Source organism: Syngnathus scovelli, chromosome 14, assembly GCF_024217435.2.
Source record: "Syngnathus scovelli strain Florida chromosome 14, RoL_Ssco_1.2, whole genome shotgun sequence".
Lineage (NCBI taxonomy): Eukaryota > Metazoa > Chordata > Actinopteri > Syngnathiformes > Syngnathidae > Syngnathus > Syngnathus scovelli.
This window is the reverse complement of record NC_090860.1, coordinates 115,001-125,000: the sequence shown is the minus strand read 5'-3', so window position 1 is coordinate 125,000 and position 10,000 is coordinate 115,001. Positions and strand designations below refer to the sequence as shown.

The following is a 10,000-nucleotide window of genomic DNA, read 5'->3' as shown; positions in this document are numbered from 1 at the left end:
CTATTTTCGGCCACTTGGCTCGTGCGCACGGCCTCCCGGATGTGCCGGGCGGGTGCGCGAGCTCGCCGGCCGCTTGAAGTCGAATGAGGCGCCGCGACCACCTCCGCGGTGCTTATAAACAGCCGATCCGCTCGGCGGGGGCTATTTTCGGCCACTTGGCTCGTGCGCACGGCCTCCCGGATGTGCCGGGCGGGTGCGCGAGCTCGCCGGCCGCTGGAAGTCGAATGAGGCGCCGCGACCACCTCCGCGGTGCTTATAAACAGCCGATCCGCTCGGCGGGGGCTATTTTCGGCCACTTGGCTCGTGCGCACGGCCTCCCGGATGTGCCGGGCGGGTGCGCGAGCTTGCCGGCCGCTGGAAGTCGAATGAGGCGCCGCGACCACCTCCGTGGTGCTTATAAACAGCCGATCCGCTCGGCGGGGGCTATTTTCGGCCACTTGGCTCGTGCGCACGGCCTCCCGGATGTGCCGGGCGGGTGCGCGAGCTCGCCGGCCGCTGGAAGTCGAATGAGGCGCCGCGACCACCTCCGCGGTGCTTATAAACAGCCGATCCGCTCGGCGGGGGCTATTTTCGGCCACTTGGCTCGTGCGCACGGCCTCCCGGATGTGCCGGGCGGGTGCGCGAGCTCGCCGGCCGCTTGAAGTCGAATGAGGCGCCGCGACCACCTCCGCGGTGCTTATAAACAGCCGATCCGCTCGGCGGGGGCTATTTTCGGCCACTTGGCTCGTGCGCACGGCCTCCCGGATGTGCCGGGCGGGTGCGCGAGCTCGCCGGCCGCTGGAAGTCGAATGAGGCGCCGCGACCACCTCCGCGGTGCTTATAAACAGCCGATCCGCTCGGCGGGGGCTATTTTCGGCCACTTGGCTCGTGCGCACGGCCTCCCGGATGTGCCGGGCGGGTGCGCGAGCTTGCCGGCCGCTGGAAGTCGAATGAGGCGCCGCGACCACCTCCGCGGTGCTTATAAACAGCCGATCCGCTCGGCGGGGGCTATTTTCGGCCACTTGGCTCGTGCGCACGGCCTCCCGGATGTGCCGGGCGGGTGCGCGAGCTCGCCGGCCGCTGGAAGTCGAATGAGGCGCCGCGACCACCTCCGCGGTGCTTATAAACAGCCGATCCGCTCGGCGGGGGCTATTTTCGGCCACTTGGCTCGTGCGCACGGCCTCCCGGATGTGCCGGGCGGGTGCGCGAGCTCGCCGGCCGCTGGAAGTCGATTGAGGCGCCGCGACCACCTCCGCGGTGCTTATAAACAGCCGATCCGCTCGGCGGGGGCTATTTTCGGCCACTTGGCTTGTGCGCACGGCCTCCCGGATGTGCCGGGCGGGTGCGCGATCTCGCCGGCCGCTGGAAGTCGAATGAGGCGCCGCGACCACCTCCGCGGTGCTTATAAACAGCCGATCCGCTCGGCGGGGGCTATTTTCGGCCACTTGGCTCGTGCGCACGGCCTCCCGGATGTGCCGGGCGGGTGCGCGAGCTCGCCGGCCGCTGGAAGTCGAATGAGGCGCCGCGACTGTTAGAGATTTGCTCACTCCAACTTATTTTGCAAGAACGAAACAGGAGACAAGCAAGTTCTTTTGTACACCTGCAGGTGGAGAGTCCATTCGTCGCTGTCTGAACAGCGATTATCGAATGAAGTCTAAAAGTCTCCTCCCTGCAAGGGCATATTTATTAGGAGGAACAGAGTGGGGGTGGGAGTGGACAGGTTTGGTGAACCCCCGGCCTCTGATAAGATCAGAGCAGGGGGTGTTTTACACTATTGTGGGAAACAGACTCTGCATTGTGAGGGCCAGACGTGATTGATTTAATTATTACATTGTGAGGGCCAGACGTGATTGATTTAATCATTACATTGTGAGGGCAAGACAGGATTGATTTAATCATTACATTGTGAGGGCCAGACGTGATTGATTTAATCATTACAGTCTACATTCCAACATAATCATAGGATCAAACTAACCTGAAAACCCTAACATCTCCCTCCTGATTTATCATATGATTATGCCACCCCAAACAACAACGATAAGCAAGAAAAAAACATATATACGTATAATGAAGAAAGTAGTATGGTAAAAATAAAAACAACAAACAATGATAACAACACTTTCCAGTGAAGATGAGGCATTACCTCAACACCCCAGATCAAACTTATTGTGTAAGCGAAAAACCTGCTGGCCAGATGTTATTAGCAGGAAAATTCTTACACGGCCCCGTTGCCACAGGCGGCCAGAATGCTATGAATAACAAAAAATAAAAAGAAAAACACAGAAACAGTACATCATTGTATCCATCACTTGCGAAGCATTTTCGATGGTCAAATCATCAAGTTTCTGTAAAACATGCTCAACAGAACAGCATCTACGCAATCCATGTTTCATCATCGTCATCACATCCGTCATTTCTAAGGAGTTGTATATGAACCTGGGCTACAGTAGAGGACACAAACTTCGACACAGCAGACTTCAAACATGGGATAACGCAGGTCGTAAACGAGCACAACACCACCAGCACAACAAGCACAGGAGACAGCAATTTCAAAAGCAGTTGCCACCAGTTGCCAGAGAAAAACCACGAAAAGAAATCAAACTGATGTGGGACCTTGTCATTAGACATGGCCTGCTGTAAGTTCTTCAGTGAATTCATGGCGTCGTTGATGTGGGTGTCATTTTCTCCTGGTATGTATGTGCAACAGGAAGTCCCAATGATGTGGCACACACCACCTTGTGCTGCCGTCAACAAGTCCAGAACCATCCTGTTTTGCAAGACCATCAGTCTGATAGCCTGAATCTCTCTATTTTGTCCATCGTTGACTTGCAGCGAGAGATTCACAAAGGATTGAAAACGATAGTTCAGTGTCTCGATGAAGAGCGATAGTTTCCCAACCCCAATCTGAGGGAAGAGCGCAAGGACAACTTTGTCTCCGACGGACCATACTTTATGGTCATCTGGAACGTTCGCACCCCAGACAGGGTCATGAGGGTCAAAGGTTGCATCTGCTCTGCGTCGAGTCCAGAAGAGTTGTGTGCTCCTGTCAGCTGATGATGTCATATCCTGTAGGTGTGGTCTGTCACCCACACTGGTGCACACACTCCTGTCCAGTTGGCGGGCAGCATCGGATAAACCACCTGAAATGGCTCTCTTATCTTGACACTCATCGGTGATGTCCAGAGCTCCCATCCAGTTTCCTCCTGGAGAGCAGTCGTCGTTAATGCAGACGTGGGTCTTGTTACCTTGGATGTAACATGTGTAATTCACTCCAGCTGGTCTCTCTGTGTAGGCCACTTGTGGTATTGTTTGTCCTTTAACAGTCACATTGAGATTTGCCCAGAAGTGTTCATCATAGGCACCGTGTTTCGCTTCAGTGACATTCATTGCTCTGGCCTCCAAGCGAACTTGCGTGGAGGAAGGCGGGAGTTTCGAACACACATAGCACGCCTCCTGTGTGTGAGCTCTCACAGTGAACCTGAGGGTTGTCCACCTGTGAGGGGGAGAGATCAGGCGGCAGTAAATTTGCATTGGACACATCTTTCAGTTTGAGCGTCCTGATTAGATAATCTGCCCAGGACTGCTCTTCATCTGTTGCTTGCAACTCTCGTAGTCAATTGTAGTGCCCATTTAACTGGCAAATAGGAGTTTTTTTTTTTTTTTTTTTTTTTGAAACAAGCTCTACAAAAAAAAATGTTTGTTTTGTTTTGAAAATGTTTTGAATATGAATCAAATCCATATGTTGTATAAAGCTGACTGACCTGCCCCACTATCCCTCCTCTTGAGCCATGTGACGCGCACCATGGCTCAATATTGCAGCCCATTTGCATAGGTTCTTTGGTAGGGTAGGTCATTTATAGATGCCATTCTCTAATCTTGCCCCTGTTTTGACAACTAGCTTAGCAAGTAAATGGATGGCCTCCCCGAATGGGGAGCGACTCAGCTAGCAAATGATTAGACATTTTCACTTTGTTGTAGTTTCTTTAGTTACTTTTCAATCGTTTTCTCATTGTTTATCACAAGAATCTTAGAAATTTGAATACAAATCAAAACGTATGTTTTATTTTACTCAATTGTATGATTTAGAGAATCCATATGTAGTAAAGTTTTGTAGTACTACATATGATTTCATCATCATTTAGTTTGACTTTCTTTCCAAAACGCTTCTTAATTTCTCAGTTCACACATCTTCTACATGTGTTACTGGTTCTCCATTTTTTTTCTAGTTAATTATCAATCCAAAAGCTACGTGTTTCTTTCTAACATTCAACCTGCTCAAAATCACTCTTTCATCAAAGTCGCTCTACTAATTTTCCATAGTAGTCGCCAACGACTTCAACCATTCAACCTTTCATTCAGGCAATCATTCATCAATGCTCATCATATGTATCTCACACAATCTCCAAAAAGGAGTCTTCCTATCACATTGGTCCCAATTCATCCAAGCTCACCACACAACACTCATATATCACTTTCAACTCAGGTTTCCTGGTAGAACAATCCACCAATTCAAAAAAAAAAACTCAACTAAAACAAACAATTGGCAAATTAATCTGAATTTTTCTTTGTTTTTAAATTTGAAGAACTCAATCGCTCAGATTTAGCTTGCAATTAGAATTTTGCATAATCTTATAACACAACCAATCAATTATTCCTATTAAATGTAGCATTGCAAAATCTTAAATTCACAATTTAGCTTCTTCCAATTCCTGAAAGCATGTTCTGTCATTTTTTTTTTTTTTCGAATTTCTCATGTGGGCTCGACACTTAACATGCACTAGTGTGGATTAGTTTCTGCTTGCAAACAGATTTCTCTCTTTTTCCTCTCATTTTTATCTTTCAAAATCATTTCTGTTCTGCGGTGCAAATTGGATAGACCACAGTCTAGCAATTTTTTTTATACTAAAACTTTAGCCAATGTTCATCATTTTAACATATACGCACACACATGCACAGCTCTCGCACGCAAAAGGTAGTTCCCAGCACCAATGATTCGTCACAGGCTGGCCATTTCCTGTGGTCGATCATGAGCTGGTCCCTCCCATGCACACGAGGACAGCACATTCTAATTTTATTTATTTATTTTCTAGAAGCAAGTTGCATTTCTTTACCACTTGAACTCTCAACTTCCTTTCTACTCCATACTTTTTCTTCCACTTCGGCATATATTGCATATAATTAAGAAATCTACTTGCCATGAACTTCTCGTTTTAAAGAAGAGCAGCGCAAGAGATTTACCGTTTTTATTTCCCATATTAATTCTAGTAGTTTTAGGTTATACAATCTCTTTGTCTCAAAAATATTATTATTATTATTATTACTATTATTACTTATTTATTTATTTAACTATTGCTTTGAGGATCCTCAATGCAGGTTTAAATTGACCTTTCAACAAATTACTAGCCTGTTTTATTGCCATGGATCAACGCTAGAACTGCTTTTTAGTCAATTTATCCTACCAGTCACACTCTCAATCACACAACTCCAGCGCTTTTTTAGGCCTCATGGCTCGGACAAACCAAAGCCGTATCTCATAGCTCGGATAAACCAAAGCCGAATCTCATAGCTCGGACAAACCAAAGCCGAATCTCATAGCTCGGACAAACCAAAGCCGAATCTCATAGCTCGGACAAACCAAAGCCGTATCTCATAGCTCGGACAAACCAAAGCCGTATCTCATAGCTCGGACAAACCAAAGCCGAATCTCATAGCTCGGACAAACCAAAGCCGTATCTTTAGCGCTTTAACTTACTTGTCCCCTGGTTCGTTGCACCGCCGGATCCCGTCAATCCACCTCTGTCAGACGAAGGCAGACCTAAGATGCTGGCCCAGCGAAGAATTCTCTTCCCAGGACTTTCTTTTCCAGGTCCTCCTAATGGACGCTGGCTTGTCGACAATGCAGCACGTCCTCCTTCGCCGGTCAGATGGTGGGTATGAGGATCCCGGGTTTCGGCACCAAAATGTTAGAGATTTGCTCACTCCAACTTATTTTGCAAGAACGAAACAGGAGACAAGCAAGTTCTTTTGTACACCTGCAGGTGGAGAGTCCATTCGTCGCTGTCTGAACAGCGATTATCGAATGAAGTCTAAAAGTCTCCTCCCTGCAAGGGCATATTTATTAGGAGGAACAGAGTGGGGGTGGGAGTGGACAGGTTTGGTGAACCCCCGGCCTCTGATAAGATCAGAGCAGGGGGTGTTTTACACTATTGTGGGAAACAGACTCTGCATTGTGAGGGCCAGACGTGATTGATTTAATTATTACATTGTGAGGGCCAGACGTGATTGATTTAATCATTACATTGTGAGGGCAAGACAGGATTGATTTAATCATTACATTGTGAGGGCCAGACGTGATTGATTTAATCATTACAGTCTACATTCCAACATAATCATAGGATCAAACTAACCTGAAAACCCTAACAGCGACCACCTCCGCGGTGCTTATAAACAGCCGATCCGCTCGGCGGGGGCTATTTTCGGCCACTTGGCTCGTGCGCACGGCCTCCCGGATGTGCCGGGCGGGTGCGCGAGCTCGCCGGCCGCTGGAAGTCGAATGAGGCGCCGCGACCACCTCCGCGGTGCTTATAAACAGCCGATCCGCTCGGCGGGGGCTATTTTCGGCCACTTGGCTCGTGCGCACGGCCTCCCGGATGTGCCGGGCGGGTGCGCGAGCTCGCCGCCCGCCGGAAGTCGAATGAGGCGCCGCGACCACCTCTGCGGTGCTTATAAACAGCCGATCCGCTCGGCGGGGGCTATTTTCGGCCACTTGGCTCGTGCGCACGGCCTCCCGGATGTGCCGGGCGGGTGCGCGAGCTCGCCGGCCGCCGGAAGTCGAATGAGGCGCCGCGACCACCTCCGCGGTGCTTATAAACAGCCGATCCGCTCGGCGGGGGCTATTTTCGGCCACTTGGCTCGTGCGCACGGCCTCCCGGATGTGCCGGGCGGGTGCGCGATCTCGCCGGCCGCTGGAAGTCGAATGAGGCGCCGCGACCACCTCCGCGGTGCTTATAAACAGCCGATCCGCTCGGCGGGGGCTATTTTCGGCCACTTGGCTCGTGCGCACGGCCTCCCGGATGTGCCGGGCGGGTGCGCGAGCTCGCCGGCCGCTGGAAGTCGAATGAGGCGCCGCGACCACCTCCGCGGTGCATATAAACAGCCGATCCGATCGGCGGGGGCTATTTTCGGCCACTTGGCTCGTGCGCACGGCCTCCCGGATGTGCCGGGCGGGTGCGCGAGCTCGCCGGCCGCTGGAAGTCGAATGAGGCGCCGCGACCACCTCCGCGGTGCTTATAAACAGCCGATCCGCTCGGCGGGGGCTATTTTCGGCCACTTGGCTCGTGCGCACGGCCTCCCGGATGTGCCGGGCGGGTGCGCGAGCTCGCCGGCCGCTGGAAGTCGAATGAGGCGCCGCGACCACCTCCGCGGTGCTTATAAACAGCCGATCCGCTCGGCGGGGGCTATTTTCGGCCACTTGGCTCGTGCGCACGGCCTCCCGGATGTTCCGGGCGGGTGCGCGAGCTCGCCGGCCGCTGGAAGTCGAATGAGGCGCCGCGACCACCTCCGCGGTGCTTATAAACAGCCGATCCGCTCGGCGGGGGCTATTTTCGGCCACTTGGCTCGTGCGCACGGCCTCCCGGATGTGCCGGGCGGGTGCGCGAGCTCGCCGGCCGCTGGAAGTCGAATGAGGCGCCGCGACCACCTCCGCGGTGCTTATAAACAGCCGATCCGCTCGGCGGGGGCTATTTTCGGCCACTTGGCTCGTGCGCACGGCCTCCCGGATGTGCCGGGCGGGTGCGCGAGCTCGACGGCCGCTGGAAGTCGAATGAGGCGCCGCTACCACCTCCGCGGTGCTTATAAACAGCCGATCCGCTCGGCGGGGGCTATTTTCGGCCACTTGGCTCGTGCGCACGGCCTCCCGGATGTGCCGGGCGGGTGCGCGAGCTCGCCGGCCGCTGGAAGTCGAATGAGGCGCCGCGACCACCTCCGCGGTGCTTATAAACAGCCGATCCGCTCGGCGGGGGCTATTTTCGGCCACTTGGCTCGTGCGCACGGCCTCCCGGATGTGCCGGGCGGGTGCGCGAGCTCGCCGGCCGCTGGAAGTCGAATGAGGCGCCGCGACCACCTCCGCGGTGCTTATAAACAGCCGATCCGCTCGGCGGGGGCTATTTTCGGCCACTTGGCTCGTGAAAACGGCCTCCCGGATGTGCCGGGCGGGTGCGCGAGCTCGCCGGCCGCTGGAAGTCGAATGAGGCGCCGCGACCACCTCCGCGGTGCTTATAAACAGCCGATCCGCTCGGCGGGGGCTATTTTCGGCCACTTGGCTCGTGCGCACGGCCTCCCGGATGTGCCGGGCGGGTGCGCGAGCTCGCCGGCCGCTGGAAGTCGAATGAGGCGCCGCGACCACCTCCGCGGTGCTTACAAACAGCCGATCCGCTCGGCGGGGGCTATTTTCGGCCACTTGGCTCGTGCGCACGGCCTCTCGGATGTGCCGGGCGGGTGGGCGAGCTCGCCGGCCGCTGGAAGTCGAATGAGGCGCCGCGACCACCTCCGCGGTGCTTATAAACAACCGATCCGCTCGGCGGGGGCTATTTTCGGCCACTTGGCTCGTGCGCACGGCCTCCCGGATGTGCCGGGCGGGTGCGCGAGCTCGCCGGCCGCTGGAAGTCGAATGAGGCGCCGCGACCACCTCCGCGGTGCTTATAAACAGCCGATCCGCTCGGCGGGGGCTATTTTCGGCCACTTGGCTCGTGCGCACGGCCTCCCGGATGTGCCGGGCGGGTGCGCGAGCTCGCCGGCCGCTGGAAGTCGAATGAGGTGCCCGACCACCTCCGCGGTGCTTATAAACAGCCGATCCGCTCGGCGGGGGCTATTTTCGGCCACTTGGCTCGTGCGCACGGCCTCCCGGATGTGCCGGGCGGGTGCGCGAGCTCGCCGGCCGCTGGAAGTCGAATGAGGCGCCGCGACCACCTCCGCGGTGCTTATAAACAGCCGATCCGCTCGGCGGGGGCTATTTTCGGCCACTTGGCTCGTGCGCACGGCCTCCCGGATGTGCCGGGCGGGTGCGCGAGCTCGCCGGCCGCTGGAAGTCCAATGAGGCGCCGCGATCTCCTCCGCGGTGCTTATAAAGTGCCGATCCGCTCGGCTTGGAGCTATTTCCGGCCTCCCGTTGGTGCCGGGCGGCGTGCGCGAGCTCGCCGGCCGCGATCTCCTCCGCGGTGCTTATAAACAGCAGCATGCGCACGGCCTCCCAGAATTTGAACACATTTCGTCAATAAATTTTGCATATTGAATTTTGAAGTTTAATATAATGCAACAATTGAGCTCGACTTATACAAAGGATATATCATAAAATCGTAAATTTCCGTCGAATTTTAGGGGGTCGACTTATACACCGAGTCGACCTGTACACCGGCAAATACGGTAAATACGATTAAATAAAATGATACGACTGGCATAAAAACAAATATAAACCACATAAAAATAAAAGTCACCATTACGTTGAATTATTGGGAGCACCGAGCTTGTTTCTCAGAAACGAGCCGGTCCCATCCAGGCGTAATCGGAGACAATGAAACCCGAAGTGGTTAAGGTTTGTCTTTTAATGCAGGATGCTTGGTCTCCATGTGCCGAAGCAGTTTTGAAGGCTTCATTGGCTCGCTCGCTAGTTTCAGGGGCGATTGTGTCTATTAAATGCAAAATGTTGGGTCACCTCACGGCTTACGGCCATACTACCCTGAGAACGCCCGATCTCGTCCGATCTCGGAAGCTAAGCAGGGTCGGGCCTGGTTAGTACTTGAATGGGAGACCGCCTGGGAATACCAGGTGCTGTAAGCTTTTTCTTTTTCTTATGTGCACTTCAATCGTTTAAGAAGCTATTTTTTACAACACCCATCACGAATGGCATCCGGAAACAGCAAGCCTAATTTAAACTCCGACATTGAAACTATAACACGAGTTTGAAAGCTATATTATGTGGTGACATCCACAGCATTGTAGTTAAATTTTTTACCGCTAGAGAGCA

General features: G+C 53.7%; 1 non-coding gene across 1 annotated transcript; it reads left to right on the top strand.

The window, feature by feature from the left end:
* The first annotated feature begins 9,694 nt into the window (after positions 1 to 9,694).
* Positions 9,695 to 9,813, top strand: LOC125981615 (5S ribosomal RNA). Its single transcript, XR_007486102.1, has one exon. It is a non-coding gene; the product is annotated as a 5S ribosomal RNA (ribosomal RNA).
* Positions 9,814 to 10,000: the final 187 nt, after the last annotated feature.